Below are 19,834 nucleotides of genomic sequence, written 5' to 3' on the forward strand. Positions count from 1 at the left end.
GATGAAACTTGAGGGCATGATGCTACGCCAGATAACACAGATGGAGAAAAACAAATACTGTATGATCTCACTTGTATGCGGAATCTAAAAAAAAGTCAAACCCAGAGAAACAGAGTAGAGTGGTGGTTGCCAGGGATTGGGGGTACGGAAAATGGGGAGCTACTGGTCAAAGGTGCAAACTCCCAGTCCTAAGATAAACGAGTTCTGGGGATCTAATGTACAGCCTGGTGATTATAGCTAATAATACTGTATCACATGCTTAAATGTTCTCACCACTAAGCACCTTAAACTTACACAATGCCATGTGTCAATTTTATCCTAAGCTGGAGGGAAAAAAAATGAAGGGAAAAAAGGAATGCATGCTGAAGTATGTAATAAACCATCAAGGAAATGATAAGGCAAGATGAAGGAGTGAACAAAATACTTCCTCCTAGCCCGGCCTTGTCCTTTGACTCTCTTAAGGGTGTCTTTTGATGTTGTTAATTTCAATCAAGTACAACGTGTGTATTCCTTCTTTTCTAGTTAGGGTGCCTGTCTCCTGTTGGAGAAATCCTTGCCTCCCCAAGGCCATGAAGACTGCCTCCAATGCTCCATGCTGCAGTCCATCATCCGCACTGGATCATTTTTATGCACAGACTGGGGTAGAAGGTCAAGGTTTGTGGTTTTCCATAGGATGTCCAGTCATTCCAGCATGACATGTTGAAAATCACTCCTTTCCCCCACTGAATTGCTGTGGTGCTTTTGGGTAGGGAATGCTACCTAGCAATGAACACAAGAAGCCTCACACGACAGCGTGGCTACAGTCTGTAGATATTAGGTAAACGAGAGAAGCCAGACAAAAAGAAATGTGCTGCACGATTCCATTTATGGGACGTTCCAGTGACAGGGTAATGGTGGATGCCTTGGGGTGAGGTGTCACCTGGGAGGGGGCACGAGGGATCCTTCTGGGGTGTGGAAATGCTCTTTATCTCCACCTGGGTGGTGGCTCCCCAGGTGTCTACAAATGAAAACAAAATCAATGAGCTGTGCCATTAAGAACATTCTTTTAAATGAGTGCGCAGACAGTCTCTGCTTGTATGCTATATGCTAATTTAACAGAATGTTCTTGGGAGCATCGGGGAGGAAAAGCTGCATTCAGACAGAGGGTGTTCACTGGGGAAGCTGTGAAGAGGCTTTTCAGAGCTGGAGAGAGAAAAAGAGAAGCAGCCCCTGGAAGCTGGCTTGGTTCCTAGCTGGGCCGTGCTGTTCCCCTGCGGGACGTAAACAAGCTCAAAAAACACTAACCTCAGCCGAGGTCCCTCTGGGACAATGAGAGAGTGAGACACAGCAAGGCCGCTTCACAACTGTGTCTCAGCATAGACAAAACAGGGTCCCCGTGCCACCCGCAAAACACCAGGCACCCCCTCTCCCTGGGCCTCTCATCCAGCTAAAATAAATATGTCTTTACCACTTATCATCTTTATCATGTTTTTGGCCGCCCCTCTCTGTAGACGACATGGATTGAGATCCTCAGGCGCACAATTGCTTCTGCCTTCTGGCAGTATCCAATCTGGTGAGCCCCCTGCTACCTGAGGTCCTCCCCTAAATCACCCAGCCAGAGCCCAAATCCTATAATAGGTTCTTTCTAGCACTCTCTACAGAGAACCCACAGTCCCCAGGAGTGTGTTCTCCCTTGCTGCAGTGAGCAGCAAACCCACACTGTTTAACTACAGGTGGCTCGGGGTGGTCTGGCTGGAGGGCATCTGACAGACATTTGACCAGACAATTGACCGAAGTCCTGCAGAATAATCAGGTGTTTGCCATGCCTGAAAAAGTGATCTGAGCAAAAGGCATAGATGAGCAAACACTCTTGCAGAAGGTGGAGGGACCCTGTTTGTGTATAGGGCTGGGGTGGGGGGATACAGCGGAGGCAGGCTGGGGCCAGAGCATGAGCATTGAATGCCAGGCTACAGAATGGGGCTGAGACCAGGGTGAAGGGCATGAGGCCCAACCCTGGAACAGTGAGCACCTCCTTCAGCTCTGCACCCTAGACACCTCACTCCCCTCACTCAAATCCCGACCCCACCAGAGTTTCTGAAGCTACCTCTAATTCGGGGCCAGACCCAGCAGTTGGCCAGGACTCAGTCCATGGGGACATCAGTGGGCAGGGCTGTCACCAGTGCCATCTCGACGTCCAGCCCTTTCTCCTGCTATCTGTAGTAACTGTTACTAGCCTTCAACTTGCACCACACACTGTCGCCCAAGCTCCTGGCACAAGAGTCAGTGTGGAATAGTGGGCAGCGGGCCTTCAGCCTCCCACCCCTGATTGCCAAACCCCCAGGGCTTCTTGGCCTCTGCCCTCGGCCCTCCATCCCACCTCTAGGCCCCTCCTGTCAAAGACCCGGCCTCTCTGGTCAACTTAAGGCTCAATTTGGGTCCTCTCTGACCTCTGGCTCCTGGAGGCAGGCTTCTCTTTTGGGATCTGGCCACACCTGCCTGGCTTTCTTTGACCCTAGGGCTTCCGTGTGGCTGACCCCTGACTGGTAAGCCTGGAATGCTGGGGCTCAGGTAGTCTCTGTTCTCAGCCTTACGTTTTCTTTGGGTGACCTTACCTTGTCTGCTGGTTCCTATGACCGTGAGACCCCCAGATCTCTCCCCAAGTCTCCAGACCACTGAATCCCACCGTAAGACAGATGCCTTCCCTGGAACCCCCAGAACTCCAAATACCCATCTCAGGCTGGGTTCTTGTGTCCAAGATTCATGCTCCAGGGATCCAATGGAAAGAACTTGCAGGAGAAGCTGGTAAGGGCACAGGGAAAGCAGGATCTGGAAGGGAAGAAGCTGAGCAAGGACCCCACAGAGAGCAGCTCTGGCCTGACTCCCCAGTTGCTCTGGAGGGTAGGTCACATTGCGAGCCTGCCACGACTGGAGGCAAGGTGTTTGGGCTTGCATACCCCTGCGCCCATAGTCCGGGGCTGGGCTCCCCGCACGTGGCCATTCTGAGCCATAGCAGCATCCAGAAGGAGCCTGCCTAGGAGGAGATGCAGGAGCAGAACCGGCCAGGACACAAATCCCATCCAAGCGGGTGGGGAATAAAAAGGGATGGGAGGAGACCACACCCATTATCATCCCCCCAAGCTGCTCCCCCTTCAGGATTGTCACCTCCCCAAGTAGCAAAGTCTTGGACCCAGACCCAAGAGCAGGAACCACCCTCCAGCCCAGTTCAGGTCCGTTCAAGCACCTGGGCCAGCTTCCCCTCTGTTACCCCTCTGTTACCTGTGCTGGGAGGTGGCACAGAGAAGCCCAACCAGGCCTCGACCCAGGAACCCCTGGTCTATTAGGAGTCCCTGATACCAACAAATGACAGAGGGAGAGAGATGCCATCACTCCTGCATTGCTACTCCACCAGGGGGTGGGACTCTGAGGCAGGGGGCCTGAGGACAGTCAGTTTAGAATCGGGCAGGGCAGGTGTGGTGGGGGCAGGGAAGGCATCACAGAATCAGGAGGCATTGATCAAGAGGTGGAAGGGATGATTGGGCAGGAGGTAGGGGGGCAGGACGAAGCCTGGTTTATACAGGGAACGACACTGGTTTCACCAAGAATTCCCACAACTTTATCCACATGCCGCCTGCACTGTTTTCGACCTAACCATTTTCTCTAAAGAACTCTCATTTTTTAAAAAACTTAAATAAGTTTATTTCAAAAGGAAATTTCATATTCTTACCTCAAGTAGAAAGTGATATCACTTTGCTAGAAAGAGAGGGGGTTGTGCAGGAGGCAGCTGGACACATGGGCTGGAGCCTAGGGGAGGGGATGTGGACAGGAGATGCACATTTGGGGTGATCAGCCTGTAGCCTGAGGAGGCTACCAAGGCCTGAGCCCCAGGGCACCCCAACAAGCTAGGGAGCAGAAGAAACCCGATTAGAGAGCTCCATGGACTAGAAGCGGAGGGCCATTCTGCAGCTGAGCAGCTCCTACAGCTGGAGGTGTGGGGAGCTAAGGGAGAGGGGCTGCCAAGGAGTTGGTCCCCTCGCAGGGAGCCTGGAGCACCTGGAGAAGAACGTACAGCCCACCGTGGATTACAGAAGCTCCATATCAGATTCCTCCTTTAGGAACACAGCCTCAGCATTTTGCTATAGAATGCTTTTCCTACCTCTCCCATACATGTAAACTTTCCTTTAAAAAAAATTTTTTTTAACGAGAAAAAACAAATGATGATTGGTATCTTTCCAAGGGATTAAGTAACTAAAAACCAGCTTTTACTTGATGCAGAAGTTGATATCTTCAATACATCCCTTTCCAAAAATAACAATAACAAAACAAAACAAAACACAAACAGGGTATGTTGGACACCAAAGTAGGAAAGTTTCCAGAAAAATAAAAAAATATTTGTCTAAGGGTTAACAACCAAACTGACACCCCTCTGCCCTTGGCTTCCACACTCTAATCAGAGCTAAACAATGGAGTGAAGACAAGCCTGTTTTCCCTGAGGTACAGGCCCATGTCAGCAGATTCATCAGTGGGGTGTCTGATCCTGTCCAGCTTCATGCTCCTGGGCTGATGGGCAAAGCAACTCTATTAGCTGATTTCCTGCTTTGAGTTTGCAGCATCTGTGCTGCGCCCCCCCCCCCTCCCCCGCCAGGGCACAGTAGACGGCCCCCTCTTCCAGGAGACTCCCAGGTCTGACCACAAGGAGCTGGTCTCAGTGGACTGTGGTTGAGGACTCCTAACTCCTTGGGCTGGGTCAAGGCTCTTCCCAGCCTCCCAAGACTCCCTGCAGACTCAGCCCTTCCCTACACGCGACTGGTGGTTCCCCACCTCTCAGCCTTAGCATAGGCTGTTTCCCTCCATCCCGTACACTCTGACCGCCACTCCCCCCCAGTCTCGGCATACTCAAATTCTCACGGTCTCCCAAGCCAAGGTGAGCACAGAATCCAACTGACCTGCCACAGTGTCCCCTTTCACTTTCATAAGTACGTATCCTGGCTCAGACAACAGATTCCTTAGTCACCTGACTGAGGCCCAGCTCAAATGCCTTCTCTAGGAAGCCACCCCTGATTTCCAGAGTGAGGTCTTCTTTATCCTGAACTTGCACAGCCCTGAGTCCCTCTCCTGAATATATCACACACACTATGGTGGGTACTCTCCCCTGCAGGCAGGCCTCTCTTCTCGGCTAGGAGGAGGTCTCTTTATTAAAATACGGTCTCTTGGGCGCCTGGGTGGCTCAGTTGGTTAAGCGACTGCCTTCGGCTCAGGTCATGATCCTGGAGTCCCGGGATCGAGTCCCGCATCGGGCTCCCCGCTCAGCGGGGGGTCTGCTTCTCCCTCTGACCCTCCCCCCTCTCATGTGCTCTCTCTCTCTCATTCTCTCTCTCTCAAATAAATAAATAAAATCTTTAAAAAAATAAAAATAAAAATAAAATACGGTCTCTTTATTAAAAGCATTTACAAACATAGTATTACAGATTAGATTGTGTCCCCCCAAAAGATACATTGACGTCTTCACCCCTGGTACCTGTGAATGGTATTTGGAAATACTCTTTGCAGATTTAAGCAGGTTAAGAGAAGGTCATTTGGGTGGGCCCTAATCCAGCATGACTATGTCCTTATAAAAAGGGGAAATTGGACACAGAGACAGAGACAGAGACAGGGAGAACGCTACCGTGTGACCGGAGTAAGGCATCCACAAGTCAAGGATGCTGAGGGCTGCCCGCAAACACCAGAAGCTGGACGAGGCGAGGAAGGATCCTCCCCTGAGCTGTCAGAGGGAGCACGACCCTGCTGACACCCTGCTCTGGGACTTCTAGCCTCCCACCCTACGAGACAATCCGTTTCTGTTGTTTTAAGCCACCCTGTTTGGAGTATTTTGTTCTAGCAGCCTTAGGAAACGAATAAATACAGTAACTCCTCTTGTTTAAGTAACTGCTTCGTTGAGCTACAATTCATATACTATCAAATTCACCCTTTTACGGTGTACGACCCCGTGGTTTTCGTATATTCACAGAGTTGCGCAACCATCACCACTACCTGATTTTAGAACATTTTATCACCACCCCACCCCCGCCCCGCAAAAGAAACACAATACCCATTAGTTAGCAGTCACTCCTTATTCTCCCTCCTTCCTCAGGCAACCACGAACCTGCTTTCTGTCCCTATGGCTTTGCCTACCCTGGACATTTCATACAATCTGCAGCATTCTGTGACCGGCTGAGCCACCCAGGAGTCCCACAAAATAATAATTGTCAAGAGGTTGGACACCTGCAACTTTAAAACCAGCCAGATTAGGGGCGCCTGGGTGGCTCAGTCATTAAGCATCTGCCTTAGGCTCAGGTCATGATCCCAGCGTCCTGGGCTCAAGCTGCTAGCTGAGTTGGGCTCCCTGCTCAGCGGGGGACCTGCTTCTCCCTCTGTCCCTCACCCCGCTTGTGCTCTCTCTCTCAAATAGATAAATAAAATAAAATAAAAATAAAAATAAAATCCAGCCAGATTAACAAAAATAATCTTTCTGATTTATGAAGTCGGTATTATGGTATAGAAAGTCTTTTTTTTTTTATCTTGCTGACGCAAAGACAGGCTTTGAAAACAAATTTCATTGACTTTGCACCAGTTGTTTTCCAACTGGACAAAGGTTTTTTTGACAAATCAATTTTATTGTACAGTGTGCCTTAAAAGTGGAGAATCAGGTGAGGGCAACTCTACCCCAGCCCTGACACCGTATTAGCCCAGTGACCTTGAGAATGTTTGTTATCTTCACTAGGTAGCAGTTTGCTTAACAACAAAGGGAGAGGTTAGATAAGACCGAGAGCCCAAGATCCTCAGCTTCTCCATCAAGCTAATCTCTGTACTCGATGGTGCCTACGTGACTGTTGGTAGACAGGGAGTCCTCTCTTTTGGTCGGAAACCTTCACCTCAGGCAAGGAGTGAATGTCAGATTTACCATGCACACCTTGCTCGAACTTGGAAGTGCAGACAAAGGGTTAATGTCATATTTAACCATCCAGAAGGACCCTTTCGGGGGACCTTAGTTGCCTAGATAAACTCAGAACCAAGTTTCTTAGCCTGTGCAGGTACCTTTGGCAGAAGTTTCCGGGTGGGGATGGGATCTGGGAGTGGCCCGGGGATTACAGATGAATTAGCATTTCTTTCCCTGGCTCATTACCGGTAGATAAAGGCGCCTCCTGCAGCTCCCAGCAGGTTGGGAGCAGGAAGTTGGGTGGTTTGGGCAGCAGGAATCTGGCTCCACAAAGGCCCCTGAAAAGCCATTGTTCCAGGGCTTAACAGGGCCCTTCTGTTGGCAGGTCCCTCAGGTCTCAACTAGAGCCAAGGTCTTCACCCAGACACTGATAAACAACACAGTCGGTGCCAGAATAAGCTTCATCCACTCCCCTGCCAGCCGGTCACTCCCCTGCTCCAGAACCCTCGAGAACTCCCTGCTGCCCACCCACTCTCTGCTTGGCACTCCAAGCTGACCACAGTCCAGACCAATTACCTGGCTAATCCTAATGCCCACTACTTCTCAGTGGTTTATGTTAACCAGCGTCTGTCTGGCATCTAGTAGGAGCCAGCCACTGGGCCAAGCACTATGTGAGCTCTTGTTTCATCTTGATGGGCATTCTTAAAGAAGTTTCCGTCCCCATTGCGTAGATGATGAAACTGAGCCCAGGGCAGCTGAAACAGCCTGCCTAACGCCTCATAGCTAGGAAGCCAACCAAGAGCCAGTGCAATCCCCAGTTGAGATCTCCCTTGCTGCCTGAGGTTGCGCCAAGAAAGAATTCTTGAGACGTCTTTGGTGCAAAAGGTGGTTTTTTTTTGTTGTTTTTTTTTTTTTAAGATTTTATTTATTTATTTGACAGAGAGACACAGCGAGAGAGGGAACGCAAGCAGGGGAAGTGGGAGAGGGAGAAGCAGGCTTCCCGCGGAGCAGGGAGCCCGATGTGGGGCTCGATCCCAGGACCCTGGGATCATGACCTGAGCTGAAGGCAGACGCTTAACGACTGAGCCACCCAGGCGCCCCAGTGAAAGGTGGTTTATTAAAGCACGGGGACAGGACCCCTGGGCAGGAAGAGCTGCAGCGGGGTCATGAGGAATGGCCCATTATATACTTTCAAGTTGAGAGGGGGTTAAGGATAGTGTAAGTCTCTAAGGAATTTGGAAGCAAGGTTTCCAGGCCCTTGAGGGGGCTAGCTATTGTTGGGAAAAGGTCATTTATTACAGTCTAGTAAAACCTTAGTCACGAGACCCTTCAGATGTATATCAGTGGGCCATATGCTTGGGGGGTGAGTGCCAACAGGTATCTTCAGGGGTTTAGAGATAAAGGACATTTCTAAAGGAATTTTTATATGTTAAAGTAGACTTATAGGATGCTGGGGGGGAGGGGGTGTCGGGCTAAGGTTGCCTTTCGACCTTAGCAAAGTATTAACATCAAGGCGGTTGAGTCCCTAGAGGAAGGTCACTCTGTTTCAAGGACTTGTCAATGGGCTGTAAGCAGTAAGGAAATTTAATAATTTCTCTTCTGCTTTTGTTTCCCACATCAATAACCAGTGTGAGCAAGGCAGAAATGGGGGAATTCTGAGGGGGTGATGCTGAGTGATGAGAGGGAGCAAGCTAGGTGACAAGGGGGCGAAGAACATTCCAGAGAGAACAGCAAAAGCCTTCCTCTGAGGCTGTTTCCTTATCTGTCAAAATGTGTGTGTGTGTGTGTGTGTGTTTGGAAGGTATTACTTTCTGGTTCTCTGATTCTACTTGCATCCTAAAACACCCAAAATTTCTCTGAATCTCCCCGCAGAATCAGTGAGTGAATGTTGGGTGCCTCCTTAAATGTTGTGCCCTAGGTGCCTTGCTTGTCTCACCCCTAGACCTTTCAGGCTGCTGGCTGCAATCACCCTGCAACCTGATTCAGGAAGTAAATAAACAGAATGGCTGAGACTGAGGAGCTGGGGGTGGGGAGGACTGGAACGGCTCTTCTGGCGAAAGTCAGCTGGACCCGAGCAAGGACTGCTCCCTTTAGACAGGGCACAGTCTCTACTACTCCTTACTTATAAATCAAGTCGATCTTACTCATTTTGATCCCCTGCAAGGCCCGGGTAGCAATTTGAGTGTGCAACTCCCAGGCAGCATGTTTCCCAAGGCAAGTGAGGACCCATTATTTAGTTTCTAGGCTACTTAACACATCTTATTGGCTGATATTCATTCTTCTTCCTTGTTTTCATCATGCTGCCTTTGACCAAAGCCTACCCACGAGGTCGGTGGAAATGTTAACTGCTTCTTTTCCACTCCAGCACACACCCCACCGTCTCCAGACTGCTCAGCTACAGCAAGGCTAATGTTGGGACAAAATTTACTTTTTCTCCCCTTTCAACAAATATTTCCCGAGTACCTACTATAATAATAAGGTTAAAACTATCATTCATTGAGCACTTAGCATGTTCCTGACCTTATGCCAAGCCCTTTACTACATGACTTTGTTTAATCTTCAATCAACAGAGATGAGAATCATTAGTGGCCCCATTTGACAGGTGGGAAAACTAAGACTCAGAAAAGGCACAGGCCCTGAACCCAGGTCATCAAATTCCGGAACTTCCACTATTGCCGGCATGGGGACAACCCTGCCCTGGACACTGAGATTGACACAGTCTCCCAGAGCTGAGTGTGGCCCCATCTCCTGGGTTCTCCTAGCAATGGCCCCTTCAGGCCTTCACAGTTCTTGTTTCTCTCAATTGGGTAGTGGCTGCTTTCTGCCACCCAACACATTGCCACATCCTGGATCCCTCTTCTTTTGTCTTCAGGAAGCTTAGGGCCAGGACACCATGTTTCATTTCCCTCCCCCAGAGGGGACTGTCATTGTGCCAGGTCGTGGGGCCTAAATTACTGGTCCAACCACTGTTGGCATCATAACAAGGTCATATCACCCAAATTATGGCCCCTGATGAACACAGATTCCCAGGCAGTCACTGTTCTCAGAAGGGGGCCATGGGCCTAATATCTAGAACAGTTCCTGGGCTAGTTTAGAAACCCATTTGAACCTGTAGGGTTTAAGGCATCACAGAATCCAAGGGTGGGTTGAACCAAAACCTAGAATCAGGCACCCAGATGCCACTATAACACTCTCTGCATCTCTCATCTGCTTCTTGAGGACTGTCACAGGGCAGAAGTGGCTGACTGCCCACCCAGGATCCCTTCTCATTTAAAAGAGCCCTGATTCAGGGGCACCTGGGTCGTTTAGTCGGTTAAGCATCCGACTCTTGATTTCAGCCCAGGTCATGATCTCAGGGTCATGAAATGGAGCTCCTTATCAGGTTCTGCAGTGAGCATGGAGGCTGCTTGGGATTCTCTCTCTTCTTCTTCTGTCCCTCCCTGCTTGCACGCTCTCTCTCTCTCTCTCTCAAAAAATAAAATAAAATAAGCTTCTTTAAAAAAATAAAAGAGCCCTGATTTTGTTCAACAATATACTCAGCTAAATATTCTTTCCCAGCTTCCTTTACTGTCACAATGAGACATAGTTTTGGTCAATGAGCTATAAGCAGATATCTGCTGTGGGTTCTGGAAAAGTTTTTTTCTTTCTTTCTTTCTTTCTTTTTTTATAAAAGGCATCAAACACAGTTGGCCTAGTCTTTCTCCCCTTCATCCTTGGATGAATGCAGATATGATGGCTGGAGCAGCAGCAACTATTTTATAGCCACGAGGGAAAGGCTAGAAAATCACAAAATTCTGGCTCTGACATCACTGAGTGACTGAACTAATAATGCCCATGATCACCTCCCTCTAGATTTCTTATCATATAACAGAAATATAATTTTATTTATTAAGGCACTGATGGCCAGATTCATTTTGACTTGCAGGCAAAAGCCATCCTAATGGAGACAATTGCTGTCACTTTCACTGTGGCTGCATAAATGGAAACATAACTGCCCCTGGCCCCTGAGTTTCACATTTTACAGTGTCTGAACTCAAATTTCTGAGTCCCAAGTTCGGAAAGAACATTCCTGGATGAGGACTCATTGGCCCGGTTTAGATTGCTTATGCCTGGGCCAGTCATCAGTGGCCAAGGAGGGCAGGCTGTGACTGGTCCAGTTGGTGCCAACTCCTAGACCAATCACCCACAGCTAGTACAGGAGTGGGAGGGGTTCCATGTGAACATGACAGTAAGAAAGGCTCTGGGCAGCTCAACCTATCAGTGTCTGATAGGTCATCCCCAGTCACCCCTTCCAGCTTTCAGCCATTCCACCATGTTTCTTATGCATTCACTGCATGTGCTGCATGGTACTGGGCCAGGGCAGTGCTGAAACTGGGTCCGCCGGCTGGCCCATTGCCACAGCTAGACCCCGACAGCTGCCTGGCTTTATGTAGTCTTTGGACTCAGTTTATCGGCTTCAAACGTGGGCTTTGCCTCTCCCTGGCTGGGGACGACCGTTTCCCACTGCGGCTCAGTGTCCTCGTCTATGCAAGTGGGGACACCCTGCTAATCCGAGTCCTCTCTTGGCTTCAATGAGCTTCAGAGTCAACAGACGGGATTCTGTTCCCCCGCCTGCCCCTTCCTGACTGTGTGACCTCAGGACAGCCGCCTTGCTTCTCTGTGTGTGATGTCCCTGTCTGTAGACTGAGGGGATAATCCTGACCTCCCGGGTTGTGAGGGTAAGAAGACTCATGAGAGGGCGCCTGGGTGGCTCAGTTGGTTAGGCGACTGCCTTCGGCTCAGGTCATGATCCTGGAGTCCCGGGATCAAGTCCCGCATCGGGCTCCCTGCTCAGCAGGGAGTCTGCTTCTCCCTCTGACCCTCCCCTCTCTCATGCTCTCGCTCTATCTCATTCTCTCTCTCAAATAAATAAATAAAATCTTTAAAAAAAGAAGACTCATGAGATAACTCTGGTCACACAGGAGGTGCTCAGTAAATCCTAAAAATAAAAATGTAATGGCCCCAAGGGAATGTATGAGGCATCATAGGCAGAGGTTCCTGAGACCAGCTGCCCAGGAGGACATGGGGCACCACGCGGGATCCCGTCCCCCCCCCCCCCCCCCAGCCTGGAGATGCTGCGGGAGCGGTCAGACAGGACGAGCGAAGGGTCTCCGAGCCTGCCACAGGCCCACTGAAGCTCATGGGACTGGTTGGCAGATGTGGGTCAGTGGTGCATGCCAGTCCCCAGGGTGAGGACAGCAGAAAGCTGTTCTTGTCCATCTGAAGGCTGGCAGCCACCAGGGCCACATCCACATTGGTGAGAGAAACCAAGGGCAGCACTTGGGTCCTTCCATGACAGCTGCTGGCCACAGAAGAGAGGCTGACCTTCTCTTTGTCCCCCCGGGAGATGGGCAGGCCTGGGTGGGTGGACAGTGGCTCCATTCCAGGCGTTTAGGCAAACTTCCCCACACACTTTGAAGTCCCTCCTCAGCTGCAGGCCAGGGGCTATGTGGAGGACAAAGCTTCCTGTCCATGCCAAGCACCTACCTCTGCGCCACCTTCCTGGACCAGGCGCTGGGCTGGGGCTGCTGCGAAGGGCTCGCTCTGCCCTCAGGACACTCACTGACTGGTGGGGGGTAGAAACTATAGGTTGAATTGGAATAACTCTCTTTATCAAGGACCTGCTGTGTGTCAGGCATGGTGGCACATCCACGAACACGCCATTATTGCTCACCATGGCCCTAGGAAAGAGGACCTGTTATTATTCCCGTTTTACAGAAAAGGAAACTGAGGCTGGGAGAGATGAGCTGGCTTGCCCAGGGTCACACTGTCACATAGTGGAAAACCAGGATTTCAGACCAAGCCTGTCCAACCCTAAAGAGTGTTTTCTTTCCCCTGTGTGACAGTCTCCAGGAAGCAGGCAAAGAGCCAAAATGGCATCACGGTGTCATGGGAAGCAGTTAGGTTGGGCATCAGAGAACTGCCCCTTGTTCTCCCAAATCCGCACAGCTGGCGTAGCTGCTGCTTGAACAAGCACACCTTCCCTCTCCCCAGCCAAGCTCTTCAGCCACCTCCTGGCCTCCGTTTAGATGCTGCCTCCTCTGGGAAGTCCCCCCTTGATTTTCCCCAGGTTGTGGCTCCTTTTCTCGGCTCCCACAGCCCCCTCTGTCTGAACCCATCTGTCTGCCTCAGGAGAGTCTAAACTCTGGAGGGCAAGACTATTTCTGTCAAATCCCCCACAATATCTTCAGGGTGTAGCAGGGTGCTTGGCACATAGTAGGCCTTCAGTAAGTATATATGGAATAAAATAGTTTGACCAACAAGACTACAGACCCTTGTCGGGTGCGGGGGAGAGGGGAGGGAAAGAAACTGCATCTCTGGACGAAGGGGAACAGGACAAAACAGACCCCAGGAATCCCAGGGGTCCCAAGGACTGCCACTCAGGACCCTGTCCCCCACCCAGGGTGACATGTGTCCCCAGAGCCCAGACCATTGAATTTTTTCCTGCCGACTCACTCTGTGATTCATTCTCAGCCCCTGGAGCGCCTGGGTCTACCCAGAAGCCACAGGCCCTGGTGCTAAGTTTAGTGACTGCAAAATGTCCCCGTGAAATTCCAGACAGGGCCAGGGGTCTGGTGGCACATTCCACAGAGCTTCCTTGGGCCCTTCTGCGCAGCTCTGGGGCCTGAAGAGGAACCAAGCGTGCTTCCAGTGAATAGCCTGGAAGGGCTAAGTCCTCATCTCAGGGCCTTGACCGGAGGCCACAGAGCTCAAGAATAAAGGTGTCCAATGTCAGAGGAGCTTGGTGTGGAGAGATGGGAGCCAGGGGAGATTTTGAATGACATATGACAATGGAAAGGGGCTTGTCAAGATTCGGGGCAAGCCCCTCTCCCTGCAAATCCTATTGACATATTGGACAATCCATGCTTTCTTGCTGAGGGCTGGGGTCTGCCTCCCTGTGCCTACCTAAGAGGGAAAATTGTCCCAACTCTACCCTTTGGGCCTCAGATCCACCTGTCTCCTGCCCTTCATAGGACAGGACCCCTAGCCCTCTCCCTGCTATGCAGCCTCCTCCACATTTTTCCTGTCTGTTCTGTTCCTCTCCCAGAGACAGACAAAAGACCCCCAACAGGATCAGGTGGAGAGGGTATGAGACATACGAGAGAAGGACCACTGTCGAATCCCCACTATTTCTTCCTGTCTTCTGTACACAGTATAAACTATATATACACCATGAAGGCAGTGAAGGGGATCTTATGTTACCTTAAATTATTGACCTGGATTGAGCTTGTGGCCCATTGAGACCATCAGATCTTGTTCACATGAACATGTTCTCTGGGAAGGCGTCCCCCAGCCTGCATTTGGGCAATTGGTTTCAATCAATTCCTCCTCCACTTGGGTCTTTCCAGATAGAAGAAACCACATCTCCCTCGTCATTAATTCAGAAACCCGTCTCACTGCTAGACTGTCAGTTCAGTGGAGGTGGGAAGAAGCTGTCAGATCACTACATTCTCCCAAGAACCAAGCACAATAATGTTCTCTGAGGCAGTGAGATGGAGGCCCTTTTCTAGATGTGAAATATATATGTATACATATACAAAAGAAATCATAACAGTTTAAAGAATAATAATTTTAAAATAATAAACCAAGGCATTAAGTCAACTCAATGGGGAAAGAAAAACACTTTTAACAAATGGAAAAAATAGGATATTGGGGAAAAAATCTCAACCTGCTACCTCACTCCATACTCAAAAATCAATTTGTAAATAATAATTATAATAGGAGCACAAGGAAACTTTAGGGGGTGATGGATACGTCTAAGGCCTTGATAGTGGTGATGGTTTCATGGGTGTGTTCTTACCCCCAAACTTGTCGAGTTGTATTCATTAAATATGCACAGCTTTTTACATGTCAAAAACAAATCAATCTGAAATGGATCATAGATTTAAATGTAAAAAGCAGAACCAAAATTCCAGAGGACACGGAGATGAATATCTTTGCTACACTAGGGAGGCAAAGCACTAACATAAAACAAAAAAAATGTAAAAATTGGATCTCATCCAAATTCAAATTTTCTGCTCATTAAAAGACACCATTAACAAACCTAATAGGCAAGACAAAGACCGGGAAAAAATAGTCAGTGTGTGTATGTGCGTGCGTGCATGTGTATGTGATCTGACAAAGGACTTATTCCCAGAACATATAAATAGCTATCAATCAACAGTAACCAAATGCACAACCCAACTGTAAAAAAACAGCAGAAGCCTTGAACAGATACAACAAAAGGAGCTATACGAATGGCCAGGAAGGAAAACGGTGCTCGACACCAAGGATCTACAAAATTATCAGAGTTCAGCTTAAGACCAGATACCATCTCCTACCCCACCAGCACAGCTGAAAGTGTATGAGCTTACAACCCGGAGCGCTGTGCTTTGCATGTGGAGTTCCGAAGTCTCTCCTGCTCTGCTGGAGGAAATACGGGATGGACAGATCCTTTGGAAAACAGTTGGGAAGTTTCCGATTAAGTTGGGTAGGTAGGGAGTTTTTCGAGTTACCTTAAATGAAGCACACATCCATGGCATGACTCAATCGTTCCGCTGCTAGCTATTTACCCGGAGAAATGAAAACACGGGCCTGCGTGGAGACTTGTGTGAAAATGCTCACAGCAGCTTTGTTCGTGTTATCCAAGACGGAAACAAGCCAAAGTCTATCACCAGGGAAGTGGATAAATAAACTGTGGAACATCCCCACAGTGGAATACCGCTCAGCAACAAAAACGCATGAGCTGCTGACAACGTGGATGAATCTCGAACATTGTGTGCCGAGGGGAAGGAGCCAGACCCAAAAGAGGGCATCTTGCACAAATCAATTTACGTGAAACACTAGGATGGGCAGAGCTAACCTATGGTGAAGGATATCAGGGCAGCAGTTGTCTCCAGGGGGGCAAGGGGTGACGGCAAATGGGTACAAGGGAATTTTCCATGGGTGCTGGAAATGTCCTGTATTTTGCTCAAGTGATAATTATGACAGTGGATACTAGTGTAAAAACACATTGAAGTGAGCACTTAAGATGGATGCAATTTATTCTCCTGATTATATTTGCCTTCAGCCAAGTGTATCTTTTTAAAAAAGTACCAGGTATTTCTTTCTATTCTGGGGGGAGAAAGAGTGAGGGAGGGACCGAGGGAGAGAGAGAATCTCAAGCAGACTCCCTGCTGAGCTTGGAGCCAGACACAGGCTGTATCTCACGACCCTGAGATCACGCCCTGAGCCAAAATCAAGAGTCAGACGCTCAACCGACTGAGCCACCCAGACGCCCCAAAATACCTCTTTTTAAATAAAAAAAAAATTGAAAGAACTCATGTCCTCAATACTACTTTTAAGTGATAATAGCAAACTATGCATTTGCACTACCTAGCTTAAGAAATAAGCTAGGAGCATCACCATTCTCTTAGAATCTTCCCATTTTCCTCCTTCCCTCAGAGGTAAGCACTAGCTGGAATTGTGTGTTCACTATTCCTTTGCTTTTCCTCTTAATTGTAACACCTCTACCCAATTCCTTAAATAACTTATTCTTTAGTGTGTCTGTTTGGGGACAATCATATATAAATCCCATAGAAATGGGGTTGTTCTGTCTATATTCTTCTGACACTTGCTTTTTTCACTTACATTGTGTCTCCGACATCCATTCCTGTTGTGTGAAGCTGTGACTCGTTCATTATCATGGCCGTATAGTATTCCAGTATGACGTTGTAGCCCAATTGGTTTATCATTCCCTGTTGATGGACATTGGGTTATCTCTGGTACATATGGGCACAGGTTCCTCTAGGGTATAAACCCAAGGCAGGAATTGCAAGTTTATGGTAAATGCATGTCTTCAATTTACAAAATGATTCCAACTTCACTAAAAATTACTGGATAGTTTCCAAAGTGACCCAGCGCAACTCTTTGTAAGTTACACTGTCACCACAAAGTATAAAAAGTCCAGTTGCTCTACATCCTCACCCAACCTTGGAATTATTAGACTTTTAAATGTTGGAAAACGAGGATAGGAATCACAAGCTCAGATGCCTTGGGGGCCACTAAAGCAACGAGTGATTGGGTTGGGGGCACAGCAAGGGAGGTGGGGACTACAGCAAACTGGAACACGTGCATCCTGTCTGAAAGAGGTGGCCTTGGCTCTGCTCCCTGACTATGGTTGGGGGGGAATGCAGAATCCAGGGCTGCCAGAGTTCTGGAATATTCCAAAGAAGCCAGAAACCCAGATTTTTACATGAAATCTGATTTTGAAATGTCAGCAACTATTTCAGATTTGTTTAAAACACTGTTTTGTACCAAGTACATTTGTGTGCCAAACCCTAACTAATAGATAGAATTCGTTACAATTCAATTCCACGTAATTTATAGCTATTAGAATTTACTGGGACTTTTTCAAGTGACCTCAACTCTCCATGGCTTAAGTGCTTTATAGATTGTCATTCCTTATTGGTGGGAGCTCACCATTCTCCCTTCTGATTTATTATTCAGAAAGCTCAAATTTCCAGAAGCTCACTGTCTCAGAGGAACACGGGTAATGAGGTGCTGTTCCGATCTGCTGTTAAGTTCAACCTTATTCATTTCAAGCTACTGGAAGAAATCATCCCCTTCTTCATCACTACAACCTTCCTATAACTTGTTTTCCACTCTGGATGGATTCTTTCAGAATATAAATCAGATGATGTTGCATCCCTTGCTTGAGCCCTTCAATCCGTACCCGCCATCCTCATAGACAGTCCAAACTCTTGACCAAGGGCCCTTCATTGCATCTTTGCCACATACTTTGCATCCCCCCTCCCGACCCATCCAACTTCTCAAGCTCAGTCTCAACTCAGGATGTTTGCACAATGCTGTTCCTGTTCATTATTTGTCTTCCCTCTAATTTTCCATGGCTGGTTCATTCTTAGCCTCCAGGTCTGGCATAAATGTCACCTTCTCACAAAGGCCTCCCCCGACAACTTACCTACATCACTCCCTCTGGTGCCCTCCCGCAGGGCCCCCTGTGGATGTCCTTCTTTGCACTCCACCATCTGGAGTTGTCTGACGCATTTGTGTTCGTGTTGCTAACGACCTCCCCACCACGGGGTCAGATTCTGTTCCCAGCCCTAGGTGTGGGGCCTGGAATATTAGTAGCTTTTGTGTGAAGCACCTACTGTGTGTGGGACCCATGTCCTGGGGGGCATTGTAGGGGGAGACAAAGCATCACCCTGGCCCAGACCTCAGGGAGACAGGACTGAGAAGAGGAGGTTGAATCATCCTTAAAGAGCCACAGTGCTGGGGCGCCTGGGTGGCTCAGTCGTTAAGCGTCTGCCTTCGGCTCAGGTCATGGTGCCAGGGTCCTGGGATCGAGCCCCGCATCGGGCTCCCTGCTCGGCGGGAAGCCTGCTTCTCCCTCTCCTACTCCCCCTGCTTGTGTTCCCTCTCTCTCTGTCTCTATGTCAAATAAATAAAACTAAAAAAAAAAAAAAAAAAAGAACCGCAGTGCAGGGCAGAAAACACCATACATTGTGCAAGGCAGGGGCGCGGGCCAGGTGTCCTGACACGGCTGAGTTGGCTGTTTGCAGCTAGCATCTATCCCAATTGGTTGCCGTGCGCCCTGACAGTTGTTAAGTAGTCTGATGTTCTTCCCTAGATAGAGGTAGAGGTGAGAGTAAAGTCTGGCAGAGAAGAAACGACTTAGGGGCAGATGAGCACTGGGCACAGGGTCAGAATCCCAGCCCTGTGGTCTTGGGAAGTCTCCTTGTGGACAAGGGATGGACACCCCGTTCCCAGAGTCAGGGAGAAGGCAGCACCCTCCTATGTGTGAAAGAAGTTGATCGATGCTATGATGCACGGGTGGCGAGTCCTGCCAGGTGCTACAAGGCCTGGAGGTTGGAGTGTAGTCTGGGTGGGGTAGGGAGTGGGGGGTGCCTTCCTGGCAGATAGAAGGGAGTGAGCAGGGGCCAGGCAAGCAGCGGGGGGAGGGGGGATGGAGGAACCGAAATGCAAGAAGGTGCCAGGGTACCCAGGCCTCACTCAGGCCTCATTATGTCCCCATCTGCCCTCTGACAGCCCTGGGATTTAATTTCAATGCCCTCCACTCAATGCTCAGGGGACTTCCGCTCTGAGCCTGAGATGCTGCCACACGTGTGGGCTTTCCTGTGGGTGACAAGGGGTGCTCATCCCAGTGGATCAAGTGATCTCTCTGCAGGCTCGGTGACCTCCAGGGGCCACCCTGTGAGCAGCGGGCTGTGTGTGTGTTGGGGGGGAGCATGCTTAAGAAGACAGTGAAGGGATCACATTTATGGAGCACCTGCTGTATCCCAACCCATGAGGAAACCAGAATTCAGAGAGGTTAAGGGAGTTGCCCAGGCTCACCCAGCAACAAATAAGGAGACTTGAACTCAGTTCTTCTGATCCCAGGTCCCGGGGTCATGATACAAAGTGCCCGTGATATGCCCGGTACCGTGTGGTAATCGTGCGGATGTTAGCACATCCGATCCTCACAGCAACACTGCGAGGAAAGGAGAGAGACCATCTCAATTTTTCAGAAGAGAAGTCTGACCATCAGAGAAGTTAAGAAACAGTGATAAATGGTTAAATCAGAACGATAGTGACATTTGTGGTAGTAATGGTAGCCAACAGTTACACCGTGACTACTCCGTGCCCAGCACTGGCCCAAGTGCTTTGCATATGAAGCTAACTTTTTTTTCCCTTTAGATTTTATCTATTTATTTACTTACTTACTTACTTACTTACTTGTTTATTTAGAGCACAAGCTGGGGGCAGGGGCAGAGGGAGAAGGAGAAGCAGACTCCCCGCTAAGCGGAGAGCCTGATGCGGGACTCGATTCCATGACCCTGAGATACACCCCGAGCCAAAACCTAGAGTCAGACGCTTAACGGACTGAGCCCCCAGGTGCCCCTGCAGCTAACCTTTTTAATTCTC

The sequence above is a fragment of the Mirounga angustirostris genome, unplaced genomic scaffold (genome assembly GCF_029215605.1).
Source record: "Mirounga angustirostris isolate CCGP_5_RB_7025 unplaced genomic scaffold, mMirAng1.0.hap1 SCAF_1, whole genome shotgun sequence".
In the NCBI taxonomy this organism is placed as follows: Eukaryota; Metazoa; Chordata; class Mammalia; order Carnivora; family Phocidae; genus Mirounga; species Mirounga angustirostris.